The sequence below is a fragment of the Prionailurus viverrinus genome, chromosome D4, assembly GCF_022837055.1.
Source record: "Prionailurus viverrinus isolate Anna chromosome D4, UM_Priviv_1.0, whole genome shotgun sequence".
In the NCBI taxonomy this organism is placed as follows: Eukaryota; Metazoa; Chordata; class Mammalia; order Carnivora; family Felidae; genus Prionailurus; species Prionailurus viverrinus.
In genome coordinates this window covers 85,979,362-85,985,784 of record NC_062573.1, presented here as the reverse complement: position 1 = coordinate 85,985,784, position 6,423 = coordinate 85,979,362, and the positions used below count along the sequence as shown (strand labels likewise).

At 41.7% G+C, this 6,423-nt stretch overlaps 1 long non-coding RNA gene across 1 annotated transcript; it reads left to right on the top strand.

The window, feature by feature from the left end:
- Positions 1 to 508: 508 nt before the first annotated feature.
- On the top strand, positions 509 to 4,788 carry LOC125150969 (uncharacterized). Its single transcript, XR_007146558.1, has 2 exons — positions 509 to 713; positions 4,089 to 4,788. It is a non-coding gene; the product is annotated as an uncharacterized LOC125150969 (long non-coding RNA).
- Positions 4,789 to 6,423: the final 1,635 nt, after the last annotated feature.

Sequence of the window (6,423 nt, the reverse complement as noted above, 5' to 3'; positions counted from 1 at the left end):
AAGACAAACAGATAGGGCACCTCCTGTCTGCTGTTAACAACCATCTGCCCAGAGCCAGGATTTTGTTTCATATTTTTTTTAACGTTTATTTATTTTATTTTTATTTTTTATTGTATTTTTAACAGCATGAAGAGGGGAGGAGCAGAGAGAGAGGGAGACACAGAATCTGAAACAGGCTCTGAGCTGTCAGCACAGAGCCCGACGCGGGGCTTGAACTCACGGACCGTGAGATCATGACCTGAGCTGAAGTTGGACACTTAACCGACTGAGCCACCCAGGTGCCCCATGTTTCATATTGACCCAAACCCCAAACACCGTATATCTTCAAAACCCCCTTTCCCTCATGCCCATGAGTTCATGTTCACCGATTCATTGTCTCTTTGTGCACGCCTACCACGTTTGTAAGCCTTCTGATCTTAATAAATACGGGGTAAGGACCCTTATTTGGGGCTCTTGTCTTTTCCCAGACATTAGCCATCTCTCACTTTTAATCCTGCATCTGCTCTCTTGCTGGCCAAGAGAGAACTTTAGACTTAGAGTCTACAACAGATGGTGACCCTGAGGTGAAAGAAGGAAAGGGGTACTATGGACCAACGTGGGCAAGGAGCCAACATGGCCAAGAGGTGGTGCGACACGAGGACTGCATGATGCTGCAGAACGATTAAGGGGCTCCAAGAAAACAATCGCACCGGATACAGTCTCTATCTGACAAGGTAAGGGATAAAGCGGAACTATATTAGGATTTGCTGCCACAGGATGTTTTGAGAGCTCTACCATGGGAGGCTCCCTAGCCCCTAAACAAAAGTGCTGTATTCGAATTCATCAGTCCCTAGGAGACACAGCATGGACTACTCTAAATTATAAGGCTCTCCTTAGATTACTGCTGACTGTCCAACAAAATTGCCCTTGGTCCCCAGAACAAGGAACTTAAGATCTTGAAGTATGGGAACAAATAAAGAAAACATTGAAGGCCTGGCATTCTGAAAAGGCTAATGTCCCCCCTGAGGTAATCCTCACCTGGTCCATCATCCATATTGCTTTTCTCCCCTTGAGATTGGACAATGTATATGAAGACACAGAGTTATCTAAAAGGGAGGAAAAACCTCCGTCCCCCTATAATCAGGCTGTGCCTCTGGTGCCTGTGCAGCCAAAAGATACACCTCCTCCCCCAAAAGGGTGGGGCGATATCGAGCCTCTAAAAACCTCACCAGCCGGCTCTGATAAAGTCCTTAGCCCAATGAAAAAGTACATTTAAAAAGCCCATGAGGCCAGTAAATTCCAGCTGTTTCCCATTATCAGGAAAAATAGGCACTACATCCATGAAGGCCTGCTCTTTCCAATAGTAAAAGAATTGCAAAAATCAGTTCAGCTGTATGTTCATCACAGCCCTTTTACAATTGGCATTTTAGAAAATATTTGTGGTGCTTATTCCATGTGTGTCTGGGACTGGGGCTCTCTTATGGACATCATTCTGACCCTAGCCCAGTATGCTATCTGTGCCCCAGAGTTTCATGTGCTTGCATGACTCGTGCTATGCAGAACTTTGCTGCTGTTGTTCTGGGGTCTTTTTAACAACTGTCTGGCACAGGGCAATATTCCCATCCAAGGCAGCAAGCCCAGCTTCCTATCATTGTCAGTAAAACAGTCCACTACAATAGTGCAGTGTATTTTACACAGGTTATCCCTAATATAGGAGACTCTAACTCTATCTCTTACTGTTTCTCCCTATACACACTAGTTACTTTTAACTACATGTGAGGGCTTCTCCCTCATTCATTTCCTGGATTAATGAGTATGATGACTAGAGCTAATTGTCTCTGGCTAGTCTATCTCTGGATAGAGATTTTAAGGAATATTCCCAAGCAGCTGCCAAAACTCCTTTTGTTTCGGGGAACTTCCCTGTCTTCTCTGGCCTGACATAGACTGCCTAATTCCACTAGTGGAAAACAAAACAAATAATACAAAACAAAACAAAAATTGATATCTGCTCACCTATCTGATATGACAGGCTTTAGGACCACGTGAACTCTTTTCTCTGCCTTCTGTGCCTTTGTCTGCCTTCAGGCCTCTTGGAGGCACCTTACTTTTTCTGCCTTCCCTTCCCACTCCTCCTGTTTCTGCATTACCTTGGGTGCAGCCTTCAAATCTGGCTCTTCAGTGTCTCATGTAGCATCAGCTCCTCCTCCCCACACTGTCAAAAAGGAAAAAACACCCCCTTAAACTTCAGATTTCCTCGCTGGTTCCACAGGAAGAAAATTAACAATGGTAAACTTTTAAGGGGACACAGATGAGATGTTAAGATAGGCATATCTTTTAAATTATAGATCCTTATTCTATTAAGGTCTATTAAAGGTCAAATAAGCTCATGTTATCTCTGTTCCAATTTGTTAACATAAAGGATGACTTAATGGTTAACTTTTTTTGCCTTATAGTTTTCATGGGTAATTGTTAAGATAGCTTTCAGGGTCTTTGGTAACCTAAGACTTGAACGTTTTGCTTAAATGATAAATTAAGTTCTTCAGACATTTAGGCCTCTTCTAAATCAAATGGAATGTTGAAGCATTTTGTACTTAACATAGGTTTATGCTTCTGACTTAAGTCAAAAAAACTAAGAATATTTAAATCCATTAAAGGGGCGCCGGGTAGCTCAGTCGGTTGGGCGGCCAACTTCGGCCCAGGTCATGATCTCACAGGTCATGATCTCAGAGTTCGTGAGTTCGAGCCCCATGTTGGACTCTGTGCTGACAGCTCAGAGCCTGGAGCCTGCTTCAGATTCTGTGTCTCCCTCTCTGTCTGCCCCTCCCCCACTCACGCTCTGTCTCTCTCTGCCTTTCAAAAATGAATAAATGCTAAAAAAAAAAAAAAAAAAAGATAAATCCATTAAAAAAACATGCTTTATGCTTAATGGATTCATAAGTCTACCACCTAAAGAATTTTCTCATATAACAGACAATTCACAGTTGGTTACTACTTAGTTTTCACTGGAGATTGAAGTTTCTAAGAATTAAAATTTATCTACTAAATGTAGTTAAAACTGACAAAAATAAGAAAAGCAACTCCGTATGTAGAAAAGTAGATATGAAAAAAAGACATAAGAAATGGAAATATAATTTTGTTGAAGGTAAAAGAAAGTAATTTTGTCCTAAATAAGACTGGTTATTTGAAAAGAAATGCCTTGGGACAAAATCTAAATGCAAAAAAAGTTGTAGAAGTTTCGTGAAGAAAAATCTTTAAAAAGAAATTTTACATGTGCTCAGAACAGACTAAGGTTAAAATAAATACATTTTAAAAACACACAGGGTTACGATTAAGATTCCCCCTCCTTTGATCCAAAGTCTGGGAAAATGATGGCAATACTCTTGGTGCCAGCCTCCAAATCCTCCACATTTGTGTTGTTCCTGTTTAGCAGAGGAATGGATAATATATGAAGGGCTTTTACTAAGATACATGGAAGCCATTTTACTAAACATAGCCCATTGTATGCCACAAGTGGGTATCCACATGGCTGAAACATATTTATATGGGCATTGCTAAAAAAGGCAGGGGAATAGACCCTGACTTTGGTCATTTAGCCCCCTCCCCCAATTGCCGATGGATGATCAATATATAAGTTACTGCTGAGCCAAAATAAAATTAGTGCATCCTACGACAACCACAGAAAGATATATTTTTGTTAATGGTAATAAATAAGTAAATAAATAATTTTAACAAAAAGGGTAAAACAACAGGACCACACACCCTTTTGTTTTACTTAAGCCTTGGTTGGAATTCCCCATTCCTTATAATCCACAGGTGAAACAGTTGTAAAATAAGCATATATTACTGTCAAAAACATGTTAAAAAAACAAAAAGGGGGAGATACCCCTGGTTGTCTGCATTACAACCTCAGCTCCTTCTTAATCATACTATGATTACTCTTAGCTTTTTAAATCTTAATCCTCAAGGACTAACTAGCTGAGTGACATTCTTCAAAATAATATAAACCCTCTCACCCTATGGTGCTGTGCAAAACCCTTGAAAGGGGCCCACACGAACTGGGCTCACTAAACTTCTCACCTGGGGTCGAGGATATGCTTGTGTTCTTTCAGATTCCGGACCTCTGTGGATCCCCTCTCGGGGTAAGGTGAAGCCTTACCATGGTATGGTGGAGACCTGTAGGATATCTTCCAATGAATCAAGACTTCCGGAGAATGACTGAGTGAGCGGCCACCGCCCCTCTTTTTCAAGATGGAGGAAGCCTCTTCACGGACTCCTCATCCTGAAGCCAGTCCACAAATGCAAGTCTTTGCCCCTCATATAACATGGGGAAGCCTTAAATGCCTGTCTAACCAGGCCGGCATCCTCTTATAACACAGTGATGTTATATATACACCCCTGATTCACATCTGATGGTCATGATTTCTGTCATTAACAAAAATTCGATTTGTGTAACCCTGATTCTTCTCCTTGCCCTCATTTGTCCAGGCCAAGCTCAATATTCATATTGGGCTCATCTCCTTAAGCCATCTATATTTGATACCTTAACACTCCTAGCCTGAGATATTCCTATTAGCATTAATGACAGAGTTCATGGAAGGAGCCAGTCTTAACCCGCCCTTCCAAACGGAACAAAAACATTAGCTTTATATGCCAAGACTGCAGTGATGGCTTACTTCAGCGTCTCCTATGTGTGTTACTAAGTTCAGCAATTTATCTGCTTGTCTTAAAAATCAACAGGCTTTTGCATATATAGCCCAAACCCTCTACAAGGCCAATTTTACTTTTTTTCTCAGCCATAAGCTTCGATATGCATTCCTGTTATAGCTTGCTCTAGTCTCAAATATTCAGACAACCCCTGGAATAATATTCCTTAGACAACCTGTTATGGAGAGACTGAGCATAACCTTCACTGGGGTAATTGGACTATTATTGACAGGGGTCCTAGAGGACATCTTGAAACAAAATATTCAAAAAAGACCATATCCTTTAACCAGTTTAGTAGGGAGAGTATTTTTTGGAAAGATGGAGGTTTGTCTGGACCTACAATTTCTGCACATAAAGGAAAATTAAAAGGACGTTGGCTTGTTAACTTTTGGAAGCTAGGTCTTCCCTTCTTCATTCGTACCATTAGCCATGGTGAAGTTTATGTAAATCAGCATACTAACCTAACTTGGGCCTCCCTGCACAACAATCAATTAGCATGGACCACTAGTTGTGTCCCTTCTCCCTATGTTTTCTTTGCTACCTCCACTTTACAGATCCAACAACTATCATATCTCTACCTCCCAGAGTTGGTTTATATCCTGCGTAAGTACTGATAACATCACCCAATTAAATATCTCCTCCTTATTAGTAGTTAGCACGTCTCAGCCTGGGTTCCTGTTAATAGCTCTAGAACCCTATATGCATCTATCAGGAGTTAGGTGCGCTTTCCAAGCCTGTTTAACACTGGCATTCTGCTGTAAGGCAAAAAAGATTTGCTGGCCTACTGATCATGGGCATCCTAGCAGCAGTAGGTGTTATTGCCTCTGCCACTGTAGCTGGAGTCAGCCTGCATCATACTATCCAGACAGCCCATGTCCTTAATAAATATGGTCAACACTACCAAAGAATTTATAAGCCAGACTTCCATTGATAAACAAGTTTCAGCCTGCCTTGAAGCTCTTGAGGCTGCAGTGGAATTTATTGGAAAGCAACAGGAAGGCTTGTTCCTCACTCTAAACTGCCCTGTGACCCTAACTACCAGCATATCTGCATGACTGGCATTCCTTATAACCACCCCTAGGCTTGGGATGCTGTCCAGGCACACCTTCGCAGTGTCTTTTCTTCCTAACTCTCTGACAATACAGAAAATTTAGATACGACATTGTGCCAACAGCTACAATATGTAGAAGATCAGCTGAAAAATGGGCTGATTCCTGGGAAATGTGGCACAACGTAAATCCTTTCTCACAGCTAGCACCCATCTCAAATTCTGGATAACTCTGGAAAGTGGAATGCTTTTACCGTGTCTCTTTTTATGTCTTTGCAGAATCACCCTCCAAGCCATCCAAAAGCAAAAGAAGGACCAGGAGCTTGTCATGATGGTCCTCAAACACAAAACTAAAAGAACTAAGAAAAACAAAAAGGGGGCACTGTGGAGAATAAGCTTAGGAATTCCCTGAGTCTGCACTGATGGGTTAACAAGGCATAAAGAATTACAAAGCCATAGGATGCTCACATCCACGCTTGGGAAACAGGATTGCCCCCAGAATAGAGGAGGGGGGGGGGGCACAAAGGCCCCCAGTACAAAGGCATATGAGGTAAGCAAGCTTAGGTATTCAAGGCAAAAGTGCCCCCCAATTTAGTACTATAGCAGAAAGCTGCTTTCACAGGAAGGAAGGACTAAATTAGGCAAACAGGTAAATAGGGCTATAGACCACTGCACTGTAGATGAAACTGCAG